Source organism: Protopterus annectens, chromosome 11.part0, assembly GCF_019279795.1.
Source record: "Protopterus annectens isolate FY-2018-M chromosome 11.part0, PAN1.0, whole genome shotgun sequence".
Lineage (NCBI taxonomy): Eukaryota > Metazoa > Chordata > Ceratodontiformes > Protopteridae > Protopterus > Protopterus annectens.
In genome coordinates this window covers 185,105,279-185,121,680 of record NC_056745.1, presented here as the reverse complement: position 1 = coordinate 185,121,680, position 16,402 = coordinate 185,105,279, and positions in this window count along the sequence as shown.

Sequence of the window (16,402 nt, the reverse complement as noted above, 5' to 3'; positions counted from 1 at the left end):
TTAGCTGCCATAACAGAATCCTTTTAACTCATACTCCTAAACCAATTCATGCATGGGTAAATAGTTTACAGGTTTAGCCTTTGTTTTGCCTTCATTAATTTTATACCACAAAAGACTTGAAACTACCTCAGTATGTTCCACAGCACTGAGATGTCCTTTTCTGGTTTTATCAGGTACAAAATAATATCTTCTGCAAATAAATCCAACTTTTCTTGATTACCATACCAATTATATCTTTTAATTTCTGAGTCCCTTGTTTTCTTTGCCACTGGCTCTAAATATAATGCAAATAACAAAGGGGAAAGAGGATACTCCTGCCTGGTTCCACTCTTCAGACACAACTTATCAGAGATGAACCCTCAAACTTTAATTTTTGCTGTGAATCCCTCATACATCCTCCTAATTAAAGTTATTATTATATCAGGAAATGCAAATATGCAAATGCTTCCATTGCCCTACTCATAAAATCCAAGCTAACTCTATGGAATGCTTTCTCTGTATCAAGACCCACCAACAACAGCAGTATTTTCTTACATTCTGATTTTCTCTTGAGTATCATCATTGTATTAATGTTGTCAGATGTTTGCCTTCCCTCCATTAAACCACATTGATCCATATCTATCAATTTTGACAACAGCTTTGCCATTCTTTTAGCTGTTATAGACATAAACACTTTATAATCATGATTTAAAATTGAAATGGACCTATATGAAGCTATTATTTTACCATCTTTGAGTTTATACTGCATTACCAAATTGACACAGAAGGTTTAGGACATTATGATCATATCTACACAAGCCCTTAAGGCTTATGTCAGAATAAAGGAATATTTTTTTTCCTGCAGCATCTGACATGTCACAGTGCTGGCTGCAGTAGTTTCAGAAACCATTAACTTCAGAAGCATCTAGAAATTTTACTCAGTTGAGTTCTCATTGTCTTTTTGTCTGTATATATGTAATTACAATGATTCTAGTATTTGTGACTGCATTATATTGTTTCTCATCCTGCCTTATTTTGTAAAGCTTGCTACATAGTTATCACTGGTCATTTTGCCTTTAAGGGTAACCTGTAAGTATATACTGTGGCATATTTGGCAGGGTTTCCTTAGAACACCTCTGTACTTCTACTGTGTGACTGGAGAAAAATCTGGTTGAGTGTACCATATATTAGGCTATGAGAAGTACTAACTGTGCATAATCCAAAAAGTCATTGCTATTACCATGAAGGACATTGCCAATGTACACTGATCTGGGAACCCCTAAAGATGACACAATGATCAACCAAAGTTTCACATGTTAACTAGTGAAAAGTACTTCTTTTACAGAATCCTAAGGGGCATTCTTATTACTCTGAAGAGCACTCCCAACATACACTGATCTGGGAACCCCTAAAGATGACACAATGATCAACCAAAGTTTCACATGTTAATTAGTGAAAAGTACTTATTTTACAGAATCTTAAGGGGCATTCTTATTACTCTGAAGAGCACTCCCAACATACACTGATCTGGGAACCCCTAAAGATGACACAATGATCAACCAAAGTTTCACATGTTAATTAGTGAAAAGTACTTCTTTTACAGAATCCTAATGGGCATTCTTGTTACTCTGAAGAGCACTCCCAACATACTGATCTGGGAACCCCAAAATGTGTCACTGTACAACTACGTCTTCATTTAGTTCCCTGGAAACCTCCCATTTCTGCAGACAGGTATCTGCTCTCCCTACTAGAGGAGCAGAAAGACCATGACTAGAAATTATATGTAGAGTAGCAGTTTTCTTTTAGGGACAGATTCTAAATACCATGGGCTTGGAAAGGTTTTAAGGGAAATTCTGAGGGACTCTTAGAACTTGGTGGCTTTTAAGAACTAGTCTCTTGATAGTCTGTGGTGGCCTTCTGTGCCAAGGTAAATTGGCAGGAAGAATTAATCTAATTCTGCCCATCTACTGGCATTTTCTTCCTTCATTCCAATTCTCCCGGTCATGTGTCTGTGTGTGTGTGTGTGTGTGTGTGTGTGTGTGTGTGTGTGTGTGTGTATGTATGTATATATATATATATATATATATATATATATATATATGTATGCATATGCATGTGTGTGTATGCATATAAAAGCAGAATATCAAATAGGGTGTCCATAGGACTCCTTCCTTGACTTATACATCTGCCGTAAGCCTGCAAAAAGGCTGACTGCATTACTGCTTTTGATTTCTCCACTGTATGGGTTCATAGGTTCATAAGTACTTGCTAGGCTATAAATCTTTTAGGATGTTAAGAACCCTAACCATGCATTACTATGGTAATGTTTAGGTCTTTTATTTTGCAATATGAATCCCCACAGATGGGATCTTGGGGTAATTACATGCTTCCCCTATTCATGAGGGCCATTGGGGTAAAACTGGCAGTGAATTTAAATAACCCATCCATTCATCCAAGTTACATTTGAATGAAGTAAAAGAAGTACTCTGCTTTAAGTGGAGGGGAAGATGGTTCCGTACAGGTGGTAGTCTCTGTAATACATACCTATCCCTTCAGCATGTTTTATCTTACAAAAGAGATTGAGATCCCTTGAGTGGGTGTCTCTGATACCACTGGACTTGTGAAGGTATAATAAGTCTGACAGAACAGGGTATGTTGGGGCTGTATATGTGAGGAAGAGATCACCTCTCTCTAGCCAGTATGATACCAAGAAAAGAGAGAAGGCTTTGTGATTGTCTGTGTAATTTTATGATTTTAGAACTTTGCTTTTTTTAGTGAGGAACCATTATGGTCATTGCAGTTATGACAAGTGCTTGGGCAGCTACATACTGAAAGGGGATTTTTAGATTCATAGGTTTATAGGTATTTGCTAGGATATTTATCTGTGAAGATCTTTAACAGCCTAGTCATGCATTGCCACTTAGTTTCTAGCCTTAGTGGTTTATACCAAGACCCCTGTATTTTGTGGAAATATTGTATAACCCCAGGTGATATAATCCTTTATAAATGTGCAAGAATCCTTTGTATAATAAGTATTAATAAGCATAACCCTGCAGACAATTAAATGTCCCTCCTGTCCATAAGGGACAAGGGTACCAAACCAGGAATGAACTTAAGATTTTCCATCCATGAATCCAGGCTGCAATTTAATAAAGTAAGAGACATACTTAACTTCATGTGGAGATGAAGGTAGTTCTAGAGAAGTGATATTCTCTGTGAGATATATCTGTCTCTCTAGCATGTTCTGTTTAGGTTGCAGAAGAGACTGAAGTCTCTAAAATGGGTGCTAATGGATGTGTAGAAGGTTTGCAAGGATGGAGGCAGTAGAGGCTCTGCATGCAAGCCAGAGATGTCCCCTTAGGAGACTGTAAAACATTGTGAAGAGAGGCAGGGCTTTTAAGTGATCACAGCAGCTTTTTGTGGTTTAGTCTTTTGATTTTCATGGTGAGAAAATGTGGTCACTGGAGCTGAGTCAAGTGCTTGGATGGGTACTTGTCAAATGGGGCATTGTAATCAATGACTGGCATAATTAGTGCAGTGTATAGTGGAATGATCACTTCCCTAGATTTTGATACTGTAGCCTTGCTAATAAGTTGTGCTATATAGAAGGAACTCCTAACAATAATTGACACATGGTGGTCAAACAAGAAGTTTACATATGTTCCCATGTCCCTCACTAATGGGTCAGTTTTCAGGAGAGCTTTATCATTATTACATTTAAGGGACGTCTTGCTTGCCAAAGAATACAATTAAGCATTTTTAGCATTTGGTTTTAGGCCATGGTTTTGACAGCAAATATTTGTTTGTGACAGACCTTCCTGAAGGATCTTGGTGTCTTTTGGAGAGTTTTGAAGGCACCAAGTTTATGCTCATCAGTAAACTTTGTCAGCCAGAAGCCCTTAATATTTACCTTGACCATTGAAAAGTAAATGGCAAAAAGGAGTGACCTGAGGACTGATCCCTGGGGTACTTCACTAGTGACAAGTCTCTTGGTGGAGGTACATCCACCCACCCTAATTTGTTAGGTTGTATTTGTGAGTAAGTTTGCTAGCCAGTGAGTTAAATATGGATATACATTTGGTTAGATGAGTTTACTGACTATGCCTGAATGGGGATGGTGTTGAATGTCTTTACAAGGTCCAGATATGCAGTGTGAATAGGTTTTTCCCTCATCCATTGCTTCTGTGAACTTCTTGAAGAAGTCAACCAGGTTGAGTCAGCAGGATCTGACTTTGATAAACCCAAACTGGCTCAGGTCAATGTTTTGTAGGTTGCTTATATCTTTATTAAATGATACTTTCCATAGCCTTAAAGATGAGGCAGTTCATACATATAGGTCTATAGTTGCCTGGATCAGTTGATACCCCAGCTTTGTCAAGGGGGTTGACGGCTTCAGTCCTCCACTCATTTGGTACAAACCCTGTTTGGAGACTAATATTGAAAAACGTCTGTAGGAGGGTTGACAGATCATGCTTCAGGCTGACGAACAGGCAGCCTGGTATGTTATCTGGCCTCAAAGAAACAATGTTTTTGGCCTTGAGTAGTGGATTTAGGATTTGTTTCTGGGAGATCTGAGGGTACGGTGTGAATGCTGATAACAGGTCTGGGCAAGGGGGGAGTGAGACTGAGATGAAGTTAAAGATAAATTTATCAGTTAGCAGACTGGCTATGTTTTCAGGATTAGACCATGTGATATTGTTTGCTACCTAGATCAATGGATGAATAACTGCAAATTCATTCCTGGGGTGCCACTCATGTCTCTTCTGGACAGAGGAAGTCAGTATTAACTACCATAGACCCTTAACTCTGCGAACTTCACCCATCTAACCACCGACAGTTGGGGCAACATGGGGTAAATATGTCTAGGCTTGTAAGTGCTCTAGGGCCGTTAGCCTAATAACCTTCTATCAACCTGTGAAGCTATGAACCTATTAGCTTGGAGCAATTTTGAATATTATTTCTGAGTTTTTTTACACAGTTAAACAAGGTTTTGTGATTGTCTTTTGCCTGGGTTACTATTTTACCTCATATCTAGCTTTGGTTGATTTAATCAGGATCCAAGATTTTCTGTTAGCTTTAGTAAGAACATTTTTTGGCATTTGCAGAATTTGCTTTGTTACTGCCTACAATGAGATTTTTCCATTTAGTGCAGATCCTGTTTGTATTAGAGTTCACCATAATGGTTTACTTTTAAACTTGGCATTATATTTGTTTTGGATGGGGATAGATGCTGCTATACTGTTGTTAACATGCTCATAGAGTTTGGCAGTAAAGGATTCCACATTTATTGAAGAGTGGTAAGGGTGGAAGATAAAGTTAAAATTTGCAAGGTCATCATTCAACTTTAATAGATTTGAATTGGCATAATGTCTGATTAACAAGTTATTGGAGGATGCTTCCTGCTTCAGTCTTATGATGAATATGACTGATCTATGGTCTAAGTTGACTAAGGAAGATGTTATAACTGGAGCGGAGCAGAGCTATTCCTTATTGGTAAGAATCAAATCCAAGATATTGTTATCCTTCATTGGGGTACAATCTAGCTGGTCCTGTGAGTTTGTATTTATGAAGTCAAGAAATCTCTGGGCATACATGTTTGTGAATGTATACATTTTCCAATTAATGAAGGAGCAGTTGAAGTCCCCTAAGAAAATGGTGATGACTGAATGCTTAGGGCTTCCATTTTAGATAGCTAGGAGTCATGAGTCAAGGCAGTCATAGAAGGGGTCCTTTAGTTGGCTAAAATGTGACATGGATTTTGTTTGGACACGGAAGAGTTCCAGGTTATTATCCTAGAGTCTGGAGGTGTAGTTTTGGTTTACAGATATAGAGACACCATTACCTGCCTTCATCTACTCTTACACTAAGACTATTGGAAGGTGAAGCTCCTGGGCACAAGTTAAAACCAAACAAAACATTTGGGCTCAGGAATTGGTCTGTCTGTCAAGAGGAACAATTTCATCCTGGATCTGGAAGCCATACCCTTAGATATAAGCTGTGCAATGAAAAAGGACTTACAATAGTGGATACATGGTGATCAAAGGACAGTTCGTTGTCAACATAAGTTCCTAGATCTCTAATTATGGAATCAATTTTCAGTGGAGAGGGTGCTGTCAATGTGATAGTTACAAAATTAGTCATACTTGCTGAAGGATACAGTTTTACATTTCTTGAAATTTAGTTCCAGTCCATAGTTTTAGCACCAAGCAATTGTTTGCACCAGCCTCTGTTGAAGGATCCTGGTGCCCTCTGGGTAGTTTAAGATGCATTAGTCAGACACAATCGTTTAGCATTAGCTTTGGCCTCTGAGAAGTACATGCCAAAGAGCAGTGACCCAAGGACTGAACCCTGGAGCACTCCACTAGTGCCATGTCTTTTGGAGGAGGTGGAGCTGCCCACTCTTACTTCCTGTGTTGTATTTATGAGCCAATTTGATATCCAATGAGTTACATAGGGGTTGACATTTAGCTAGGAGACTTTATCTATGATGCAGCCTGAGTATGGGATGATGTCAACACCTTTGCAAGGTCCAGATAGGCAGCGTGCACTGATTTGTCCTCATCCAGTACCTCAGTCACTTTTTCAAAGAAGTTAACCAGGCTAAGTAGGTAGGATCTGCCTTTGATGAATCCAAACTGGATTAGGTCGAGAGTGTATAGGTCATTTATATCCCTATTTATTACTTCCATGATGATCCTTTCCACAGCTTTACAGATAAGGCAGGTCAGAATTATTGATCTGCAATTATTTGGGCTCACTGTAGCCTCACCTTTGTGCAAGAGAATGACTTTTGCCATCTTCCATTCATTGGCACAAAGCCTGTTTAAGGCTAACAGTGATAGTCTCTGTAGGAGGTCAGACAGTTCATGTTTCATGCTAGCCAGTAGGCAGCATAGTATGATATTCAACCCCATAGCTGTAGTGTTCTTGGCTTTAGATAGTGCATTGAGAACTTGTTTATTGAGAGATACTGAGGGTGGATGTGGGTGTCTGATCTGAGAATCCTGAAGGAGGGAAGTCGGAGCTGAATTTGTCTGCTAGTAAATTGGCTACGTCTTATGGGTCTGAGTATGTAATATTGTTTACTATTAGCTTTGTGTATTGCTGGGCATTGTTTCTCAGATTTCTAACATAGTTAAAGGCGGTTTGTGGTTATCCTTTGCCTGGGTGGCAAATTTACCTCATATCTGGTTTTGGTTGATTTAATCAGAGTTCAGAAGTTCTTGTGTAACTTAGGTAGAGATTTTTTTTTTGGCTTCTTGACAGTAGATTTATTTTTGTCTGCAATGATTTTTTATTTTATTATAGAGTCTGTTTATATTAAGGTTCCACCATAGGGATTTAGTTTTGAATTTCACATTGTATTTATTTCAGAGGAGCACAGATACAATTATTTACCTTTGCATACAACTTGGAAGTAAAGGATTCCACATAGGCAGTGGGATCATCAAAGTGGAAGGGGCTTTTGAATTTAGTCAGGTCATCACACAATTTTAGTAAAATAGCCTTTGCATAGTCTCAGAATACTGAAGTATTGGAGCATGCTTCTGCTTCAGTCTTATGGTGAATGTGACTGACTTGTGGTCTGATTTGACCAGGAAGGAGGTTACAATAGGTGAGGCAAAGAACTGTCCCATATTAATAAGATCCATGTACAAGGTTTTATCTCCATAGGTTGGGGTGTGGACTCACTGGTACAGACAGTTTATATATTATGAAGTCCAGAAACTTCTGAGCATACATGTTTGAGTATGTTTAAGTCTCCCAATTGATGATCGGGTAGTTGAAGTATCCTAGGAGAATGATGTTTGGCTTAATACATAGGCACTCCATACTAGTTAGGTGGGAAGTATGGGTTGAGGTGGACATTGAGGGTCCTATAGTTAGCTGTGGTTTGATAAGGAATTTTGCTTACAAGAGCTGGATATGGAGGAGTTCCAAATTGTTATCATGTCTAATGAATCCAGAGGTCAGATTTTTTTAAGAATATAGAAACACCTCTGCCTTTAGTGCCTACTTCTAATGTGGTAGTCCTGTATGAGTGATAGATATTGAAACCCTTCACTGATGGAGTGCTTCAGTTGTCTTGAACCATGTCTCTGTGATAATATCTAAGTTTCCCAGGGTAAGTAGTATTTGTAGGGTGTGAAGTTTTTCTTAAGGCTCCCGGTATTGAGCTGCAGTACCTTCATGTTGTCTTGGTTCTGTTTAGTTGTGTTGGCAGCTTTAGAAGACTGCCTTTTCCTAAAAAGACACTACTGGGGTGAACAAGGTTTTTGTCGATATATTGTAAGGAAAGGTGCAGGCCATCCCTTGTAAAGCAGTTTGGACTGTCTATGTCTTCCCAGGCATATATATATATCTATATATATATATATATATATCTATATATATATATATATATATATATATATATGGTTCCCCTTCACAAGATCGAATGAATGGAAGCTCGAAACCCATAAGCTCGAGCCCAGAATCTCAAACTTCCATTCACTCGAAATTGTGAATGGGAAGTTTAGAGCTTAAAAAAAAAAGAGTTGACTTACCTTTTTGCAAGGGGCAAGGTCCCCCTGCATCCTTTCAGCTAAATCTAAATGCTCTGATACCGCACTATAGCAGAGGACAGGGAAATCTTCTGGTTTGCGCTTACGCATATAGCGCAAACCAGAAGATTTCCCTGTCCCCCGCTGTAGAGCGATCTCGGAGTAGGAATATTTAAGTAGGGGGTGTGTGGGGGGTGCAGGGGGCGAAGACCCCCTGCAAAAACATTAGAAAGGTGTTTGTTTTTTTAGTTCCCCTTCCCATTTTCGAGGTTTTGTAAATTCGAGATTCTGGTTTCGGGCTTATGAATTTCGAGTTTACAGAACTTCGGTCATGTGAAGGGGAACCATATATATATATATATATATATATATATATATATATATATATATATATATATATATTTTTTTTTTTATAAACATTGTTCCCTCTTAGAATGGCACCATAATCTAAGGTAATTGTTGAAGTTAATTGTCTTTTTGTATTGTGGCATCATTCTTAGTGCTGGTAGAATACTGTTCAAGGCTAGGTTCATACCTCTCTGAGACATATATTATGAGAGCCCCATCATGTCTCTAGTTAGTAAAGGTAGGTACATCTCGTCATTTACACCCACATGGACAATGACTGTGTCATTTGTGTACTTGTGGTACAGAGACATGAGTGCTTATGTGATGTGAATCCTGGTGCCACATGTGCAGTTTACCATGACCCTCTCTTTGCACAGCTTGGTGAGTGGTGCAGCAATGTGTATCACTATGGCGTCATCTGTGACAATGATATTGGTATATGAGGTGGTTTGCATTATGGGCTTTTGGACAGAGTCTGTACGACTCCTAGATGTATTTTTTCCGGTGGGTGCTGCCAGTGATGTGCATTTGTGAGTTGTTTTCCATCTCACTGCCACTAATCAAGATATTCAGACAGACTTCACATAGCTACCAGGCATCACTGCACTAACTTTATCCCCTTCCCTAACCTTTAGTCTAACTCTAACCTGCACACACACACACACACACACACACACACACACACACACACACACACACACGCCCAATCCCACCCCTAATGCTCAAAGTTTTGGAATATCTGAAAGTTTTAGCATTAAAACCCAATGCCATACTTACTGTAACTGCAAGCATGGCACCTGTAGCATTCAGCAAAGACTGCTTTCAATGAATTTCCTAAGAACTTCACTCTAGTGATGAAGTGAATATACGACAGAGTGAAGTGCACCCGGGTGTGTGTGTGTGTATGTGTGTGTGTGTGTGTGTGTGTGTGTGTGTGTGTGTGTGTGTGTGTGTGTGTGTGTGTGTGTGTGTATGGCAGGTGCCAGTACCAGAAGGTTTTGTCAATTATGCTGTGAGTTTCATTTATCTTATATGACTATAAAGAAATTAGTCCTAGGAAAGAAGTGATAATGAAAGAAGGCAGATATGCTTGGACACAGATTCATGTGTGCATATTCATGCATATATGCATATGTACTGTATATATATATATATATATATATATATATATATATATATATATATATGTGTGTGTGTGTGTGTGTGTGTGTGTGTGTGTGTGTGTGTATTATATATATAACCTTTTTCAACACACAGAAACAAATTTTTTTTAAATCTTTGCACATGGCACTATGCCTATAAAGTGCATTAGTCCCACCCTGCCTCCTAATAGCATAATTGTGCTGATATACCCTTTTTCTTAACTCTTTTTCCATTTTTCCTACATAGTAAGCATTACTTGTTTGGCATAAAGCCACATAAACAACCCCCTTTGTCTTTGTCGCCAACTTTTTCGAACAGCTTTCCACCAGAGAGAGGTGGAAATTGGTCGAATTTTGTTGAATATAGGGAAATGTTTTGGCAGGTGTTGCTAAATGCAAGTAACCCGCCAGGCCTTAATGATAGAATTTCAATTAGTAGTCTTCTGAACTTGAGGGCAGAAGAAATTTAAATTTGGAAATAAAAAGTAGATTAAAATGTAAAGAACAAAAAAGAACAAAAATGAAAACTAATATATTAAAGGGGATATTTTATATATATATATCTATATAAAACATTTTTTAAAATTGAAGTATACTATTATGGGTAGGTAAAACTAGAAAAGGGTTTTAGTGAAGATGTAAGTAATATTAGTGGAATTGTATCATGAGATGTAGGACGTTTAGCGGGGATTGTATAACAGGCACGTCATGTCAAAACATACTGTTTATTTTATGAATAAAAACGTATATGGGGTCAGTTTTATATGTAAAGGTTTTTAGTGGGAAATACTAGTGTGTGTTTTTTTTAAGAAAGTATATCACGTTTGTTGTTTGGTATTTAAATGGAGGACATGATGTGTATGTTTGTATCTGAAGAAGTTCCGTTTTTATGGTGGAATAAAGAACAAAAGAGCTTATACAGCCTTTCTGGAAACTGGTGCTGTTGTCTTATTTTCGTTGAAAAGCTTTGCACTGTGTGTCTTTTTATAAGGTGACTGTTTGATATACATACATATATATATATATATATCTAAATGTAATATATGTATATATATATATATATATATATATATATATATATATATATATATATATATATATATATATATATATATAGTTGTAGTTTATGAGTAAATCCTCAAAATAATCAGGCATTATTCTTAATAGCCTGAATCCTCTTAATGCTGGTTTCTCTTTGTGCAAGATCACTGTACAGTGGGAAGTGGAAGTCTGCCCTTTCCCTGCTTGTATGATGTCAGTATTGTTATATATAAGTAGCAGGGGATGAGGGGTGTTCTGCATAAAATTGTTTCTTATTTTTTTTTTTTATTTTATTTTTGCCTTCAGTTTAGAATAAAGTTTTTTTTGGTTATTCTTTTTACTTTTGGACTTTTATCATATATTTAATAACTATATCTCCATCTACCTTCAATACTAATTATATATATATATATATATATATATATATATATATATATATATATATATATATATTATGTTGTATCTATCTTTATATATATATATATATATATATATATATATTATGTTGTATTATCTTTATATATATATATATATATATATATATATTTATCTATATATATATATACACACACACACACACACACACACACACACACACACACACACACACACACACACATATACATAGAGATAGAGCACATATATGACTGCTGTGTTGGATAATGCTTGTAACCACTGAGATGATATGATCACGGACAGCTTTCTGGATAATGCAAATTCTGTTTTTGATTGCTGTTAGAGATAAAGGTCTTAAAAATAATAGATTTCCCAAGAACAAGAAAATAATATCCACAGGAGTAAAGTGGTTTAAAATGGAGATAAAACTTTTGTCAAGCAGCTTGTTATACATGTCAGACCTGCCACTAGAGAAATCCAACGGTTGATCTAACAATTCTCATGACTGAATAGTAAAGCAAACAAGTACAGTCAGGAAACTGTCATTACAAAACCAAAGCAAATACTTTAGTGCTGCAACTTCAAAAAGACTTCATCATATAAGTCATCAGAAAGGAGGTGCATTATTTAAGACGAAAAGCAGTCATGTGACTAAAATAACCAGTCAATGTTAATTGTGAATAAATTGTAACAGACAAGTACTTGCATTATAATGCATAACATGGCTAAAATATAAATTCATGATTAAAATGTGACTACATAAAACATATATTGTACTAAAAGCAGTTCAAAATGTCAACGTTATTTCAGCATTCTTCATCTCAAGCCAGATTTAGTAATGAGTTGTTCATTGAAGCTGGGTCAGATATTGGCACCCAATAAACATGGCTGATATAAATATCTGTTATCAAGCAACAGATCAAAATCACCTGCCATCAAGGACCACTTTTTCAAAGACAAAGACTAAACATTTCCTAAAATAAGTCCATGCCTGTGATGATCTAAAAAGAAGATTATGCTCATTTTCTTCATATGGCATATGCATGCTCATGCATTCCTTAACTTGTTTTTAAGAGGTCTTTCCCACGTAAAAAACATTGCATGTAGCCACAAAAGGCTGCATCAGACATGTTAGTGATGTTACAACTACTGTTTTCTTCATTTTCATAGGTTTTGCCTGTTCCATTTTCAACAAAATAATGGCGTTTCAAAACATTACATTAGCTATAAAATCTACATGGAAACATTCTCCCTCATTTATCTCACACCATCTGCCTTCCCAATGTTTCATTACCTTCTAAAATAATTTTGAAGCTACTTCCCTTCCTAAAATAAATTAGCCTTTTTCACCCATTATCTTAAAAATAGTGGGGTTGCCCATTAGAATTTACCAGCTGTTGCAAATTTTGAACTCGATACCAAGGGAGACCCACTGCTTGTAACACCCATCGTTGTTGACAAGTTAACACTTGACTGCTCATCATTAACAACATTGCCATTCACTTTACTTTCAGTAATTTCTCACTCCGCCACTGATAATGTCACTGAACACCACATCAAGTTGTTTGCTTTCACTGCCTCTGCCCATTAATCATGTCTTAGTTTAACCATTTTACTGGAAAATTCATCAGCTCTACAAGTCACCCTAGATGGCTTTGTTACTTTCTTTTTGGCAACATTATATGTAAATTATTGAGATTGTGGAAATGTAAGTAGCTGCTCCTGTTAATATGTTTCCAAAAACTGCTTTGAAAACTTAAGGTAGGTATAATAGTTAAGGTGTTTATCTTACCGACACAAAATACAGGGTTTGATTCTCACCGTTGGAGAAATTGGCTAGGCTTAAAATGGCTTTACCTATGAGCATATCAAGCTGTTCAACAACTATAATAGCTGTGATGGCTGTGGATGACTAAAATGTGTGGAATTACTAATTTAGCATTTCAAAAAAAGGAAGGACTCTGCATAAATGAGGTCAATGAAGCAGACAAAACCAGTGAAACAAAAAGAATCAGACCTCAAACACCAAAAAAGTTTTAATTAAAAAGCAAAGCTTTCGACAGTTCCCTTTCTCAATACTAAGAATACAGTTTACAATTCAAATACATTCATTAAATACTCATCACATGACACAAGAGCCAATAAAATCCATCACAATCAATCTACTCATCTAAAATAACTTCATTAGAAATGCAGCACTTTTTTAAAACATATAAAAATATATTAAACAGTAATTAGATATGCTAACAAGAGACTCTGTTAAAATAACTCATCTCTTACATAAATAGTTAATAATAAATAACTTGAAATTGAGACTTAATGCAGCATTCAAACCAGGTAACCTGTCTGCCTGCAATCTTAATATCCATTTGTATTGAGCTAGTTCGACATTATTATTTATATCACCCTCCCTCCTTTTTGGTAAAATGATTTGTATAACCCTAAACCTAAAGTAATGTTGCAAACCTTTTTCTGATACATGTTTTGCTAAAGAGTTTAACATCCCTCTTCTCATACTGGATAAGTGTTCACACATTCTTTCTTTAAATCTTCTATTGCAGTAAGGGGGTAGATGCAAATTCAGGTTAAATTTTCTGTTTGCTATCCATTGCTAAAGGTTACATTTCAGTAGGGTGAGGGTGAACTCTGCTTCTCATGGATAGGAAGCCTGTCCTAAAGCACTGACAGTCTCTGAGACACACACTTGTCCCTCCACCACCTTCTGTTTATGTTGCAAATGAGGTCTAGGTCCTTGGATGGGTATTTCTAATGCTGTTAGACTTCTTGATGTGCAGCAAGTCCCTCAGTGTTGGACCAGATGATGTCATATAAGCTAGATACAGATCATCTCTCAGTAGTCTGTAGGAGCTCAAGTATAAAGATGTGGCTTTCAGGTGGTCTGTGTATTCCATATGGTTTACGCCTTGTGTTCCTTTTGTAAGGAGCCTCTGTGGGTGTTCTAGTAGTTGCATGTGCTTGGTGAGGTATATACTAAGATGAGCATTTTATTCTATGATTGGTCTAATGAGGGCTGAGTACAGTGGGACAATGACACCGTAGGACATGGATGACATACATTTACTACTGAGTTGATCAATATAGAATGATTTCCTTGGAACAGTTGACACATGGTGGTCAAAGGCCAGGTCAGTGTCTACCTATGTTGCCAAATTCCTAACCACCAAGTCTATTCTTGAGGGTGTATTATCCACATAGTAATTCCTGGGGGGGGGGGCAACTTTCGAAAATATTCTATTATGCATTTTTGGCATTCAGTTTTAGACCATGGCTCTGGCACTAATTAATAGTTTGTGACAAACCCTTTTGGAGGATATGAGTGTTTTTGTGGGACTCTATAATCATGCCAAGCTAGCAATTGTCTGTAAACTTAGTTAACCAGAGGCCTTTAATGTTTGCTTTGACTTTTGAAAAGTATATGTCAAAAAGGAGTGGCACTAGTGCTGAGTCCTGAAGGATTCAACAGGTGAATAGCTTTTTAGTGGAGGTAGAGTTCCATATTCTGACCTCCTGTGTCCTGTCTGTCAGCCATTTAGCTATCTAGTGGGTGACATAGGGTTTACTCCTAGTTTCATAAGTTTGTCAACAATACCTGAATGAGAAATAGTGTTGACTATCTCAAGCCATTGGTAAATAATCCTTGGAAGAAAGCTATATCTTTTTTGGAGACTCTGCAATAATCAATATTGTATCTCTGATAACTGATCTGTTAACGCTATATTTAATAACATACAGTGTATATAACTGAAAGTCAGGCTATTGTAACTATTGAATATAGTTATTTAAAATGATATTTAAAATATTATGTAAATCTTATTTTAATTGAAAATAATTTTTTTTTGGAGAAATAGTGTTGAATGCTTTGGCCAGGTCATGATAGTCAGTGTGTACCATTTTGCCCTCATCTATAGCTTTTGTGACTTTCTCAAAGAAGTCCACCAGTTTGAACAGGCATGATCTGCCCTTGGCAAATCCAAACTGTGTTGGATCCAGTGTCTGAAAATTTCCTGTGTCTTTATTTATAATATCCATAATAATTATTTCCATGGCCTTGCATATAAGACTAGTTTGACTTATAGTTCTGTAATTACCTGTGTCAGTAGATGACCCTTCCTTCTGCAGAAGGGTAACTATTGCATTCCTCCATTCACTAGGCAGGAAGACAGCTTGAGGGTTAAGGTTGAACGAGGATCCTAAAGAGCCATATAGCTACTGTTTCACGCTATTCAGGGATATTATCAAGGCCCAGAGGTGCAGTATTTTTTGCTTTGGAGAGAGCATTGAAGACTTGTTTGCTAGTGATAGCTACAGGAATTATGGCTGAGGGTATTTCTTGAGAGGTGTTGGGGGCCAGTAGGGTAGAACTGGAGCTAAATTTGTCAGCTAGTCTTCTTCTTCTTTCGGCTTTTCCTGGTTAGGGGTCGCCACAACAGATTGCCTGTCTGCTCATGATTGGCAGTGGAGTTTTACGGTGTTGAGTTGCCAGCCTGGCACCCAACTTTCCACAGAAGGCACACACATGCACACACTCATGCCTAGGGCCAATTTAGAGTGTCCAATCCACCTACAGCATGTCTTTGGGATGTGGGAGGAAACCGGAGCACCCGGAGAAAACCCACGTGACCACAGGGAGGACATGCAGACTCCGCACATATTCCCCAGTTTTGTATAAGTGATTCCATTTACAACATAAATTGTTTAGCACACTGTTGTATGTTACCCTTGAGATTGTCTACATAGCCAAAGAAGGCTTTATGGCTATCCTTTGTCTGTGAAGCTATCTTTATGTCAGATTTGGCTTTGGTTGATATGATAAGACTCCTAAATTGCTTGTTTAGTTTGATGAGGGTGTTTTTGCCTTGCTGGGCATTGCATGTCCTTGTCTTGCCCATGGTTTTCTTTCTTTTGTGATGAAGTTTGTGGATATTGAAATTC